The sequence below is a fragment of the Cryptotermes secundus genome, unplaced genomic scaffold (genome assembly GCF_002891405.2).
Source record: "Cryptotermes secundus unplaced genomic scaffold, Csec_1.0 scaffold1265, whole genome shotgun sequence".
Lineage (NCBI taxonomy): Eukaryota > Metazoa > Arthropoda > Insecta > Blattodea > Kalotermitidae > Cryptotermes > Cryptotermes secundus.
The window spans coordinates 51,354-67,240 of NW_019723926.1; the positions used below are offsets into that span (position 1 = coordinate 51,354).

Below are 15,887 nucleotides of genomic sequence, written 5' to 3' on the forward strand. Positions count from 1 at the left end.
AAAATATATATATACATATATATATTGTGACATGTTGATCCCTACCGCCCCACCTCCCCGGCGGTAACGTAGCGCTTGCGTAATAGGCGAGTAATCACCCCGCAATGCGCAACGCTCGGTGACGTCACCGCGGAGGGGAGTGGCGGGGCGGGAACTCGCCTATTACCGTAGTAACGCGACGTTATATATAAAGAGCATAATCTGCTGTACCTAGCCTGGACTGACAGAGGCTGTGTATATATTGTACATAGAAGTAAGGATTAAGTGTGTATTTGTAAATGTATGTAAATGCAGACAACAGACTTAATACAAATTTGGCACCGTGTATATGTGGTGTTAACCCCACATATACACGGTGCCAAATCCCAGAAGACTGCTTTCTTCATAGTCACCGCCGTAAAAGCCTCAAATCTTACACAGACTTAATACTGACTGACTAACAGATGACAGACCCGACCTCTCGTCAGAGAGGGCGCTACACATAGACAAGACAGTAACTTTTTTTCAAAAGAAATATCTGGTCAGGAGCCCCAGCTGGGGCTCGACACCAAGACAGACAGACTGACCGACCGTCAGTTGTAACATGACCCTCGACCTCGCCTTCCTAATCACTACAGCTACTGCTCTCTGCATTCACAAGCCATTCACCTGCTCTGAAGTTGGAGGCGATACGTTCCTCCGAAACGTCGGCCAAAACGAAGAATACATGGCGCCAAACCCCAGAAGACGACTTTCTTCTTGTTACAATATGCTTTATAATGTGTGAAAGATGATTTTGTGCATCTCTGTTCTTAGGGAGTTTTTCTAAAGGAAAACAGCGTATTTGTCTATTAATTCCCACAAGCGTAGTTGTTTGAGGCACTATGCTACAAACCGGGAGGTGGCGAGTTCGATTCCCGATGAGGTCATTGAATTTTTTCAATTGACCTAATCCTTGCAGGCGCACTATGGACCTATGGTCGCCTCGGTCTCTAAGAGAATATATATTTATGATTTACTGCAATTCGGCTTATGCCCGGTGGCAGTGTTTACAAAAACGGACATACACATTCAACAAAGATACAGCACATACATCTTAAGGCACAATACAAGTACAATGACCTAATACAAGTACAATGAACATATACAAGAACAATGAACATAAACAAGTACAATGAACATATACAAGAACAGTGAACATAAATAAGTACAATGAACAGATAAACAAATACAATGAACATTAGAAAACAATCTGAAAATTCCGGGAATTAAACCCAGGCCGTCAAGTCTGTAGTTTGTCTCTATACTATCGGAGCTATCCCAGCCCTCTATCTAAAAATCACTTCACTACACTTCACTCTGCTTCACTTCACTTGCCCTACTGATTTTGCTTTCCTAACCTTCTTTCTAAATATATGCGCTTTAACGGGGGGGGGGAGTCCCAATCACCCCTTCTGGTAAGTGGTTCCAGTCAGCGATGGTCCTATTCACAAAGGAAAACTTCCCGACATCTGTTCTCATTTTTCTGGCCCTTATTTTTCTAAGATGATCGACTCTACTCGCCTAGTATGGCGTCTGTAATCTGTCCCCTATATCTTTCCACGCCCTATCACCGTTATACTCGTACGCTTTATAAAGTGCACGCATCCATGCTGTCGTCCTACGCTGCGCCAAAGATTCCCAGATTTATTTTGAACGCAGAATGTAGTACCAGAAATCTTCCTGGGGAGTAAAAGGTGCCTGGCACGTGAGACTGACAGCATTACCGACATTTGTGAGCCGACTGTCTAAAAGATATGGGAAACACGACTTCTCACAAACTTATGAGCGATCACATGCTGTTGCAAGAATACCTTTACTTTTTCTTATCTTATTAAAACAGTAGTGCAAATATCAAAAGTTACTTGCAGAATCAGAGATAATATCATGGCCTATGTTCATTTGTGAATTTGGGAAGTGGATGGCTAGAATTCCTATCATATATTCTTCCAAATATAGACCATTTCATGACTTGTAACCAAAATATTTCTGACATTCCATTCCCCAATAAACAAATCCTTAGATTTACTCTCATTGCCATGAAATCTGGGATTACTGATTCATCATATTTTCTGAACAGAACAGTACACAAGTATACATTTCTCTCTTTATGTCAAAATACAAAATGGCAGTCACTTTACTACAACGTCTGTTAATCTGCACACTATGCGCCATACACAAAATGATGGAATTTAAAGTGAGAAATTATTATGTCACGCAAAGTGCAGTTCTATAATTCCACTTTTCGTTGTGCTCGTGATTTTATGTTGCATATATGTTGAAATTTAACAGTGTTATCAATGTATGATAAATATGACATATGAATGGCAGCAAGAGAATTGATCTTTTGAAAATGTGGTAGTACTCCTTGAATACGGAGAATAGAAAATTAGCTAGTGGCTTAAAGGGACGAAAATGCTTACAACTCTCACATGTTAGTGAAGGGAAAGCCAAATCTGCAGCTACTCAATTATTTTCCCAGCAGTTCGTGGAACCCGAAGGCTCATTGCTGTGTTCATAAGAACCCTTCACTGGTCCCTATCCTGAGCCAGATAAATCCAATCTATACCATCCCATCCTATCTCTCTAAGATTCATTTTAATAGCTCACCCACCTACGCCTTGTCTTACCAGTGGTCTTTTTCCTTCGGGCCTTCCCACCAATATCCTATATGCATTCCTCGTCTCCCCCATTCGTGCTACATGTCCTTCCCACCTCATTCTCCTTTACTTGATCATTCTAATTATACTGTGAGAAGATACAAGTTATGAAACTCCTCATTATGCACTTTCCTCCAACCTCCTGTCACTTCATCCCTTTCCGTTCCAAATATTCTCCTCAATACCCTGTTCTGAAACACCCTCAGTCTATGTTCCTGCGTTAATATCAGAGACCAAGTTTCGCACTCATGAGCCACAGGCAAAATTATAGTGTGGGAACATCCCACATTATCACTCTTTTCTGCAACGCTCGCTCTTCGCATCACTTTTCACCATCACGCGCGCTAACCAATCAGTTCAGTTCATCATCAGTCCGATTGCAGTCTTCGATCAAGCTACATCAGCCAGCAGGCTTCGTTGCCAGCGCTCGGTCTTCGGAGGCATCGGCAGGCTGCGCCAGGCACGACTGCCTCGGCACTCCGGCTCTCTCACACCCGACTCACTGGGGCATAGCGCCTGGACTCGCCGGTGGTCGTGTTACTGTCCGACCCACTGGGCGTCTGGCGTAGCCACTGCCTCATAACTCCTACGACCGCGCTCCACGACTAGCCTTTCACCAGCAGCCGCCACGCCGCGATCAAGCAACCTCCAACTCACGCTGCCGCACGGCAACCACGCAACCTCCAGCCACGGCCGCACTGCGGCCAGGCCTCTCACCGCAACTAACCTCTCTCCTTACCGGCGCGCGCCGCGCTACCTCACTGGCCATGCATCTCAGCAACCACGGTCCTTTTCAGGGCCAACAAACTGTTCCGAAAAAGTGGGTTGTCATCGGAGTAATGACAAGACTACACATTAAGAAACCCCATAATAGTTTTGTGTATTCTAATTTTTATGTTTTTGACAGCAGACGAGAAGACAAAAGGTTCTGGACCGAATGGTAGCAAGCATTATCCGAGTTCAGACTGCTCCTAATTTCCTCCTCAATCAGATTTCGATTTCTTATCATCGTTCCCAAATATCTGAACTGTGCCATATTTTCAAAACATCTGTTTCCTGTCGTTATGTCGTGCCAATAACACTTTTGCTAAATTATAAAATATACATATAAACACTTACTCAGTAAATCCTCTCAATCTGTTATATCCAGCACTGGCCACAGGTAGGTTATTTCTGCTAACAGTGGAAATTCCTCACAGCGAACCACGAACAACTGTCCATGCACAGCTCTACGGCAAAGTACTGCACAGATTACGAAGAAGTCCAGGCAGTTCTCACTATATAGCATTGTCACGGGCAGCACAGAAAACTTTATGTCCTCAATCTATTGCTGAGAGAGTTATTACCTAGCAACAGTTCGCGTGTTTATTAGCGTGGGAGCCTGTTTATTGTTTGTTGCCTAGCAAGGTTTTTGAGTGTTTACCGCCCGTTGTCAAGCAATGGATCGCTTTCCTGGGCCGGCTACGTATATGGAGGTAGGTGTAATTTGAAGCATCATCATGGAAATCAGTATCATTAAAAGCTGTAAACCTGAGATATGTTTTGTTTTCAATTTACAGCTCTATCTGTAGATGTGAATGATTTATAAGGAATCGATTATGAGTTATCAAGATTAACCTCGCAAACTGCTCATACACTTCTTCTGTTTGGAGCAGTTTATCACAATACGATCATGTGGAATCCCAGTAGAAAACCAGTTATAATTCAATGACGAAATTAAACTATAAAATGGGGAAACTTTGGCCCTTTGACTGCCTAGCCGTGCCACAGAACTCCATGCTAAAAACGTTAAAACTGCTTGGAAGTAAATGCATTTGCACAGAAAATGAAAAAATAGATTAACAGGTCATATTTAAGTAATAGACCACAGTTGTTAATGTTATGTTGGCAACTCTCAATTACTGAAATATAATGTTAGCGTTGGCAACATCATGGTAAACAATTTAAGAATTAGGTTATTTGTTGTTACCTAAGTGATGTTTACTGTTATGTGTAACTACAGTTACGTGTGTTACTATGGTTATAAGTTTGAATGTATATAAGGCGTACTTCTGTATCCATTCTATAGCCATTATTTAGTGTTATATTAATAATAGTATTTAATTCTCTGTTTTTAGCGTTTTCCACAAGGGGTTGTGTAAGAAGTGTGTGTATCCAGTTTTTATATGCTGGCAATTTTGTTCTTTAGGGTGGCATGATTTATTATTTATTGTTATGTCTTTCGTTGTGGGTTTTCTGTATATTTCCATTTCTCTTTGTCCGTGTCTATTAAATATATTTAAGTCCAGGTAAGCTAAATTTTTTAAACACTTTAAAAGTTTTAATACCAGGAAGGCTGCTGTGATTGTGAAAAGTTGAATATTGTGTACATTGTGTATTCCAGGCATTATGTGTATGTAATTTAGCAATCAGAACACCTATTGTGATTGTGGTTCCCGAATGAGTATTGATGTTCCCTTTGAAGATGATCTGTTAGTGTGTGTGTGTGTGTGTCTCTCTCTCAAGTCTCAATTCTGAGACAGTAAAATATGGTCGCGAGTCCCAAGGGACTTGGACCCGAGAAAGACTGCTCTGGCAAGAGCCAGCAGCATATACAAAAGACAGACCTGTCTTCTCATCAGAGAAGGCACCCCACAGAAACAAGACCGAAACTGTCAATTGTAGGTTATGTCACTAATTAGAATTAGAATTCGTTATTTAATAGAAAAGAAAATGCACGTGACGACAGCATATGGAACTGTGCTTGGGGAAGAATGGAAAAGAAAGGCGATGAAAATGACGACGGTCAAGGCTCAAGGTATGTAGTTGTGATTTGTCCCAGTCCAGATTCCCAATTTAGGATGAATGTGTAGGCAAATCGTGCATATCACGTTCTCTTTAGTTCCATGTGTTTAGTGCTGTTTTTTCCTTGTACTTCCTACAAAGCAAATTAACAATAACAACAAGGTGCCAATGGGTACTAAGGACAAAGTGTACAGTGCAATGGTCTCCACATATAATAAGTGTTACCTGATGATGGCCCATGTGTGGCCTAACCCTGTAGCAGTGACATTGAATGTACATAGTTAATGACATTTTAAAATATTTAACAAACACATTTTAGTGAATCAGATATATTTTAGTGTCTTTTAAGAAAGGATTGACTTTGTTGCATTAGAGATGGACTACTTTATAATTTAAAATAATTTACTTAAGCAGAAAGAAATTCAGATTAAAAATTCTTAGCCATGAAAGATTTTCACCAGACCACTGCAACCCCATAAGCTATTCATGGGTCTGAGATATTCATCCCTAATTTATCACAGCACGTTCTCACATGGTCAGAAGAATAGGAAACTGCACAGTAGTATTGAATGAGTCCGCATACAAGGAAAGGATGTCCAGTCTACTAGAATCAGGGGTTTATGAAGTTCTACATAAGTTTGCCATGTCTCAAATTGAAAAGAAGATGTGGTAGGTTCTTACCAAGCACAAAACTGTCCGTCCTGCTACCTTGAAGTGTAAACTAAGACCTTACCATAGTAAACCACCTCTCCTTGATGGACCTCCGAAGGTACACGAACCTGACATTCCACTTAGACCGGTAGTTAGCCCTGTTGGCTCTCCCAGTTATTCTGTAGCAGATTTTCCCCATAAGATCCTGAGTCCTCTAGTTGGCAGTACAGACTCTTCCTTGAAGTACTCGGAACACTTCATAAAATTAATACAGGAGATTAACCTTCAAAATGAAGACTGCCTTACAAATTATAAATCACTCCGTCCAATGTGACCGTAAGTTTTTTACTACATAAAAACTCAACACCCTTACATGTTTCGGTCTCTGTGGACCATCTTCAGAGGGCAAACATCACTACAAATAGGAAACCACTATCACATAATTTGTTTACACGCAAAGTACGTACACTTATATGTTACAACACACAGTACACAGAATAGAACATTTCATAAACACAGCAGTTTCCTGGGAATGTAAGTTTTAAAAAATTGTATAAAATTCCTTGATGCAAATTAAAAGTTTTTTAGATTGTCAATGATTAAAGTTCGTAAACCATGCAGGCTCGTGTTCGTCCTCCCATCATCTCTCTTATATGGGGCAGGTATTGTGCCACCTGGCTATCTTGATGTGGAGGTTCTTTATATCGTCCAGGGTTTGCTCGTGGCTGCTGTGCTGTTTTCACTGTAGTAAAAAACTTACGGTCACATTGGATGGAGTGATTTATAATTTGTAATTGTTATTGTGACGGACCAGAATGAAACAAATCAAACTCATCGAAGACTCCCTTGTAAGTTTTGATGTTGTCTGTCTATTTACCATTGTACCAGTGGAAGAAGTCTTACAGGTCATAAGAAATAGACTCAGTATGGATCCTTTTTTTCCCCCAGAAAGTTTACTTTTGTACGTTGAAGACACAAGAATTATTGGACATCTGTTCAGCAACTGCATACTTAGAGTTTGAGGATAGATTATATTAGCAAAATGAAAGCATGGCAGTGGGAAATTCACATTCTCCAGTGGTCAGTAATATATTTATGAAACACTGAGGAAATAGCACTGGATACAGCAGACCCCAGACCCACTAAATGGCTCAGATGCGGCAACACCACATTCGTACAGTGGCTACATGGACCAGCAAGATTGCAGATTCATCATCACTTTTTCTGCAACCTTAGACCTATCGTCAAATTCACAATGGGAGTTGGAGCTAATGATACTCTTCTGTCCTTGGATGTCTTGGTCATGAAGAGGGGTCCAAATTTGGCCATGAAAGTGTTCTGGAAACATACTCATATGGGTCATTATCTGTACTTCAAGTCCAAACACCCACTTCACATGAATAGGGGAGTCATTTATAATTTGATCAATCGAGCCATATGTCAGAATCAGAAGGGTTTCAACAAGGATATTGTGATATGTTGCGCAACGGAGAACCCCCACCTCCCCAGCGGTATGTGGCGGTAATATAGCGGTCTCGTTACTATGGTAATAGGCGAGCCATCGCCCCGCCACTCTCCCCACGGTGATGTAACGCACAACGTGCGGTGACGGAACATGACGACGTGGCACCTGTTCCTACTGTGACGCGACTCCGCTTCCTACTGTGACGTGGCACGCAACGAAGCTGTTGGCGCGGGCAACAGGCAACAGTGAACAGAATAAAAGCCGGCTGAGCAGCAAGCGAGAGTTAGTTGAAATGTGGCCATCGCCAAGTTCAGTTGTAGTCGAGTTAAAGTGTATCAGCGGCCAAAGACAGTTCTCCAGTCAGCAGTGAACGAGTTCTCAAGACAGAGGTTACGAGTTATGGACGTGTGTGCGAGAATCAGTGATAGTTTGTGATAACTGAGAATTAATTGGGAGTGTGTGATACAGTGACACTTATATAGCTCCCATACTGTGAAACATGTAGACTACTGAAAACAGTGTGAATTGAACATTGCGAATAGGGTTATAAAGTGTGAAACCCCACAACTGTGTTATAATTAATTGTAGCTGAGAATTGTAGGTTGTTAAATAAACCAATTAACAATCCGAACGGCGTAATCAGTAACGAAACACGTTACAATAATAACAACTTAGAGACATGACCTGATATTTAATGAATACCCACAAGAATTTGATGACCCCATAATGAAGCCATTGAGAAGCAACCATCCTTCTTCAGATAGAATATACCAGGGCATAGTCATTATCCAATATGTTAAGGGTATCTCTGGTAAAGTCAGATACCATCTCAGTGTCAGAACTATTTTCAAAACTAAACATACAATCCATGAGACACTGATGAAAACTGGACCAGTTAGAGGTGCCCTGCAGATGAAGCAGTGTGTGTGTAATATTCTATGTGACTGTCAGATGTTATGTCAGCAAAACAAGGAGACTTAGAAATATGCATTAAGGAGCACCTAAACCAAGGTATCCTTGAAAAATTAGTACCAAGAAGGCCACAAAATGTTTTGGAAGGAAGCAAAGGTCTTGTAGACTGAACCGAACACCACCTATAGGAAATAACAAGAGATCTGCCCACATGCCTCTTATAGGCCATCTGATTAGTCAACCCAGCTTGGACATCTCTCCCATCATTGCAGCAGAAGTTACAAAACTGCTACTCTGTCCAGTGTAGATTATATGTGAAAGTTTTGTTTCTTTAAGTTGGTACCATACAGAGAATTTGTCTCCTTAGTGATGACTTTTGATAGTACTCTGATTTTAAAAACAATAGCTGTGAAATAGTGCATCGATGAAGATGCTAGGCCTAATGTGTGTGGATTTGTTTTTTGTCTTAAGTGTCACAGATGGTTTTTGCTGTGCCTAAGTTATATATCCTGTCTTATATTGGTGCTGGTGTCTGGAGATAGAGACTAGCTCTATTGATGGGGGTCAGCAGAGTAGGCTTTCACCTGAAGACAGAGACAGAATCCAGGCCCAAAAACAGGACGATGGATAATGTTCAGAAATACAGTAATTGTAAATGGTTGTGTGTGTTAGAAATGTAGGATTTGTTTGTAGCACCACTTAATATGTCAGTGAAACTTGCAGTGTGTTGGCTAGTCTTCAATGTGGAAAGTGTCTGTCCTCATTTCCAAAATTTTGAAGGAAAGAATTCCTCCACAAGATTCTAACTGGCTGCTATGAGCAGACTGGTAGGTTACAATAATTGTCAACTTCCAGTTACAAACAGATAGCTAGCAACTGTCAGCCCTCAGAGACTCTGCTGCAACTTCACACACCAGGCTCATTAATTTTCTGCTGGCATGCCTTCCACAAACTATGTTGCATGTAATACTTTACAATTTAAAATGGTGCCCCAGTGCAACAAGATGCTGAAATACAGGGCTATTATAAATGATTCATTCGTTTTTAAAACGCAATATTTTCCAAAGCATTATACATACAAATATGATTGATATATAAAAAGAACCATAAACTCACCAAGTTTATATTATATGCACCAGGTGGCAGCACGAGTTCAGTGCCTTTACAAAATGGCGACAAAGCAAGAAAAGAGTTTTTCTTTTGTGAGAAAACTGACTGGTACATCTTACCTAGATATGTTGCCGTTATGGTTGTTTCCACAACTGGCTGCTGATTCCAGGGATTTTGTCTTCCAACAAGACCGGGCACCCCCTCATTGGAACATTAATGTTCGTCGCTACCTAAACAATGAACTTTGGCGTCGCTGGATTGGGCGTGTTGGTGAGGATGACGTAGCTCTGTTCACTTGGCCCCCCAGATCACCTGATCTAACGCCTTGTGACTTCTTCCTTTGGGGGTACATTAAGGATCATGTTTACATACCCCCACTGCCAAGAACACTAGTAGAGCTGGGGGAACGCATCGATGCTGCAGTGATGACCATTGACAGGATGATGCTACAAATTGTGTGGAACGAGCTCGACTACCGCCTGGACGTGTGTTGTATGACCCAAGGGGCACACGTAGAACATTTGTAGAGTGTGAAGAAAACTTGGTGAGTTTACGGTTCTTTTTATATATCAGTCATATTTGTACGTATATTGCTCTGGAAAATATAACGTTTTGAAAATGAATGAATCGTATATAGTGGCCCTGTGTAATAGAACACCACATGTTACTCTTTGACCCTGGCTTATGGACAAGATTCCTTGTAATATGATGTGAAAATAATGATGATGATGATGATGATGATGATGATGATGATGATGATTTGTGCTTCTAGAGATTCAGCTGGTGCAGAAGAATCAGTGGATTATATTGTGACATGGCCCGTAGATGATTTAGTGAAGGTCTGGACATTCAAGAATGATTGTCTAGAGCCAAAACACAAGCTTGAGTGTCATGCACTTGGAATTGTCTCAGTTGCAATAAATTCAGACAGTACAAGTAGAAGTACAGTCATTCTATTGTTAACATCTCTCCTTGTCATTGACATTGAAAGGGCAGCTGTTATTTATGAGAATGCAGACTTCTGTGCCATTCATCATGAACGATTTGCAGGTTTTTATTTTCTGGTTGTGTAGCAACCAGGTAAGTGGTCAGTACTGTCACGTGTTGGGTGTATGACACGACAGATAACTTCATGCCATCTTGGATGTAGCGAATTTATTGCACACTCGCTCTTACACTTACACAGTTTACAATTTCCAAGTACTGCCATCTGCAGTATCACAATTACTTCTCCTGCTGGAGTCCCTGTCACGCACTCGATACAACTCACTCATATCTGCTGGACTTCCACTGGCCTCGGCGACTGCTGGATTTCAACTCTCTCAGTGACTGCACGATCCACACTCTCTTACGCCTAGTCACACACACTTCAACCGCACCGAATACTCCAAATACTAACTGGCTTCAGCAGTTGCTACATTTCAACTGTCGGAGCACACTGTACACTGGCTTCTGTCTGACGAATACTGCTTGTTATGTAGTTTCCGCACTGTCAACACAGAAAACAGTTACGTGATAGCTACCACTGTTGCGTCACCTCGTGTTTACAGGCGTTGCTGATGAATGCTGCCAAGAGTTGTTTATTGCTGCGTAGTAACCGTGGTGTCCCCTGTTACATCACTGTGGGAAGTGCTGTTATGTCACTGCAGGGGGAGGGGTGTTTACTGAGCGTTGCGTAATAATGGAAGGAGTGGGGTATGTGATGTCACTCGCAGAAATGCAGAGTTCACGTGACCCCTACTTCCTGTTGCTCCATCCACATCACAGTACAAATGATGAGCAATGAGTGTTGAGATGAGAAGGATCACTTCAAGGGAAATGATTGTTGAGTATACAATTCTTTATTAAGTCTGTCACAACACAGCAGTACAGTGTTCAAGGCTAAATTAGCTTTGCTACATGTTTCGGCTATTCGTAGCCATCATCAGGCACATACATGATCATCATATTTATGCACTACTGAACTGCAGTTGTGTATAGAATCTGGATACTTAACAGTTATCATATTATAGAAAACATGATATAAAAATTACAATGAAGTATAAACTTATTATAAAACAATATTTTGCCATAAAATAGGTTAAAAGCTATTCATGTGATAATCGTATCGTCAAGTCAGTCGTTCCAATCTTGCATTTTCCCGTGGATGATGGTATACGTACATAAATACAATGGGGTACCCAAAAGAAACCAAACTAACTTTTTTGTGGGCAGAGCTTTTGTAGTACCGTGTTTTGCCGCTATGAGCGCATAGAGCTAACATTCCTGAGTCAATAAGCTGACTACCGTTGCTTCAGAAGATAAGGACTAGTTTCGGCAGAGTTTATAGTGACAACTGTTTTGTGTGATCGTCATTTTTGCAATGGCTGATTTTCGTGAACAGTGTGTGGCGGTGAAATTCTGCTTTTTGCTCGAGAAAAGTGGAACAGAAACTCTTGAAATGTTAAAAACGGCGTACAAGGACGATGCTATGGGGAAAACTCAAGTGTTTGAGTGGTTTTCCCGTTTAAAAAATGGTGAAATGTCAATTGATGACAAACCTCGTTCTGGTCGTCCTTCCACGGCCCGAACACATGAAAATGTTGAAAAAATTCATGAAATCATCAAGGAAGATCGACGACGGACCATTGAAGAAATTGTGGAGCTGTCGGGAGTGACTTGGAGCTCAGTTCAGCGAATTTTGACAGAAGATTTGGGAATGAAAAGGGTGGCTGCGAAATTCGTGCCACGACTGCTGACTGCTGAACAAAAACAAGGTCGCGTGGAAGCATGCTGTGCTTTGAAAGAAGAGTCCCGAAATGATCAAAACTTTTTTTAAAAAATTATCACCGGTGACGAAACCTGGTGCTATGCTTACGATCCTGAATCAAAGCAACAATCAAGCCAGTGGAAGACTTCAAGTTCGCCTCGCCCCAAGAAAGCTCGTCAGGTGAAATCAAACATGAAAACAATGCTGATTTGTTTTTTCGATGTGAGAGGAGTCGTCCATTCAGAGTTTGTTCTGCAGGGTCAGACAGTTAACCAGGCTTTCTACTTGGAAGTTTTGAAAAGATTGCGCAACAGTTTGCGGCGGAAGCGGCCAGATTTGTGGCAGTTGGGTGACTGGATTTTCCACCATATGCCCCTGCTCACACAGCCCTGTCTGTACGACAATTCATGACCAAAAATGGTATGACCCCTGTTCCTCACCCTCCATACTCACCCGACCTTGCCCCGTGCGACTTTTTTTTGTTTCCTTGAATGAAAAGAGACATGAAAGGAAAGTGTTTTGCTGGTGTTGCTGAGGTGAAGGAAAAAACAACGGAGGCGCTGTCAAGCATCTCAAAAGATGAATTTAGACAATGTTTTGAAAACTGGAATAAAAGACTAGACAAGTGTATTAGTGTAAGTGGAGAGTACTTTGAAGGGGATTGAAGGTTTGTGCTTAAAATTTGAATAAATAAGTTTAAAAAAAATCGGTTTCTTTTGGGTACCCCCTCGTACATACATGCATACATACATCAATGTTTCAGAATATTCATAAGTGTGTGACCAGCACTGAATATAAAACTTGTCAAACAACAGTCACAAGACAATCACAGACAGAATTGCAGAGACATCAGTTCGATCATAGTTAAAATGTAAACTGGATACCTCGATTAAATAGATACAATGTTACACGTACAACTATACCAACAAGATTATTAACAATACATAATAATTCTTCCTACTCATATATATTATGTTTTGAGTGTATCAATTACTAAATCGTAAATAGGATTAAACATTTCTGTAAAATTATCATTAAGTTGTAAACATTGCTTGCTAATTTCATAAATGTAAAATCTTTGATATGTGTCTAAAGTACGGCCTTTCTTGCCGATATATAAAATTTATGATTTAGTAATTGATACACTCAAAACATAATATACAGCTAAAACCTCTTCCCACCCCCACCCCTCAACATCTCTTCCGCATTCCTTCTTTCCCCCTCCCTCCCTTACCTTGACTATCTCCTACACCAAATCAGTCGTTGTTTACCTCCCATACATTATGTACAATTCTCTGCACGATGAGGCTCCAACTATTCCGTAAGTAATTTACGTACTTTATACTTCAGTTTCAATATTAAGACAAAGAGTAGCTTAACAAACCTCATTACAATTATTCTCTTGCTCTTGAGGAGTTAAAATTACATACTTTATGTACTAGGAGACATCGCCTTGATGCTCTCTTTCTTATTCAAGTTTATTTTGGCTCTAAATTCTGCCCTTCTGCCCTGGAAATTGTTGGTCTCCGAGTTCCTGCTCGGTATATCAGAGATTTTGCATTGTTCAATGTTTGCTCCTTATTTAAAAATTGTCCCTCTGCTAGATGCGCAGCAGCTGCTAATGTTGTCTGCAGGGAGGTTGACGTATTCGGAGCCAGGAAAGTTCTACCCAAACAAATTTTAAATATAATATAGCTGTTAGTATTTTTATTAAATATTTCTGTTTCAGTCCATATCAGCTATTTGTTTGTTTGCTTATAATTTTACTTTTATTCATTATTATTTCTTCTCAGTACTTACTTGTAATTTGTATGGTAATTTAATAAGTTTTTCTAGAATGTAATTCATTTTTCTGCACTGTGCTGTGTCTGAAATTGGCCTTGCGGCTGTTGACTTGGCACATTAATAATTAAAAATTGAATTGAATTGAATTAATTGAATTGAATTATTATTATTATGTATGTTATTTATATGTATTAATTTGTTTTCCTCCAACATTAACCTTTAATCATTGTTTGACTTTATATTGTGTTTGTCCAGTATGTAACTACTTCTATCATACACTGTGCTGAGTCTATAATTGGCCTTACGGCTGTTGGCTCAGCACATAAATAATAAAGAATTGAATTGAATTGAATTATATATTTTTTTCAGATTAATTGTTGAGCCTCCCTTACAATTTTGTAATGAAACATCGTAATTTGCTATTTGTCTACGGATGCGTATGCGAGATGGAACCAACGACTGATTTGATGTTATAAAACATCAATCAGGTTTTAATTTTGGTTTTTATATAAGACATTTATTGGTTTTGAATAACCTATATTTTATATTCTTATTTAATTGTCTTAAATGATTTACGATATTGTATCTGACTTTACGTGCTGCAGTTCAGTGGTGTATGTCTCTTGAAGTGTATTCACCTGAAGATGGCCACTAGTGGCCGAAACATGTAGTGATCTGTATTTGGGCGTTGTCCCTGAGGTTCTTTGGTTGTTGTGTTGTGATGGCCCAATAAATAAGTTGTATGTATTGTAACACAGCAGGATGCACGAAATGAAAACTTTAAAGAATTTATGAAAATGGTTGAGACAGAAACTGGATTGACTATAAGAGCTGTCCATTCTGATAATGGTGGTGAATTTTGTGGCAAATAATTCAATGACATGTTAAAACAAATGGGAGTTATAAAGAAATTCTCTGTGCCGTATAATCCACAACAAAATGGAACTGCCGAATGAGCTAATCACAGTATTCTGGAAAAAAACAAGCTGTATGTTGTATGATTCCAGCTGAAAGAAAAGATTCTGGGCTGAAGCAGCACAAACAGCCGTATATCTTTTGAACAGATCACCTCACAAGAAACTAAAGAACCAATTGCCTGAAGAAATATGGACAGGAGAAAAGATTGATCTCTCCCACATAAACATTTTTGGATGTCCAGTTATCGTTCATGTACCATCAGGGAAACGCCAAAAATTGGATGCTGTTAGCAAGAAATACATTTTTGTGGGATATTATTTATTATTATTAAGATTTCCCCATGCACTACGACAATTTATTTTATCTATTTTGCATCCCCCTGTAATTTCTAATTAGTCTCCATTCCCTATCGGTACTGGTGCTTGTTATTAGCCCCGTTCAGCCAGACACGTGACACACAGCTTAAAGTCCCTCCCGGAGGACTTGTTCCCTGAATTTTTCCACCCTTATAAATTCCACGACCTCTGCCGGGTTTCAACCCGCATACCTTGAGTCATGAGGTGAAAACATTACCCCTAAACTACAGAGGCCCACCCTTTTTTTCTGTGGGATATAGTGAGGACAGTAAAGCTTATCGGTTATCAGATCCCCTCAGTCCGTCTCAAATAGTTAAGGCAAGAGATGTAGAATTTCTAGAATAAATTATAAACAAGAAAGAGAGTGAGAAAGGATTTCAGCTTAAATAGATTCTGAAAGAACAAAACCCAGAAGAAGAACAAAGACAAGTAGAAAATAAAGGAAATGAAGTTCCATTAGAGCCGAACGGCTTAGAATA

The 15,887-nt window shown here is 40.2% G+C and overlaps 1 protein-coding gene across 1 annotated transcript in view; it reads right to left on the reverse strand.

The window, feature by feature from the left end:
• The window catches only part of LOC111862196, a 47,887-nt gene extending 44,064 nt beyond the window's left edge, over positions 1-3,823 (reverse strand). Inside the window, exon 1 of the mRNA XM_023847391.2 lies at positions 3,798-3,823. The gene's annotated coding sequence lies outside the window, so the exon portion shown is untranslated. The remainder of the gene's footprint in view (positions 1-3,797) is intronic.
• Positions 3,824-15,887: the final 12,064 nt, after the last annotated feature.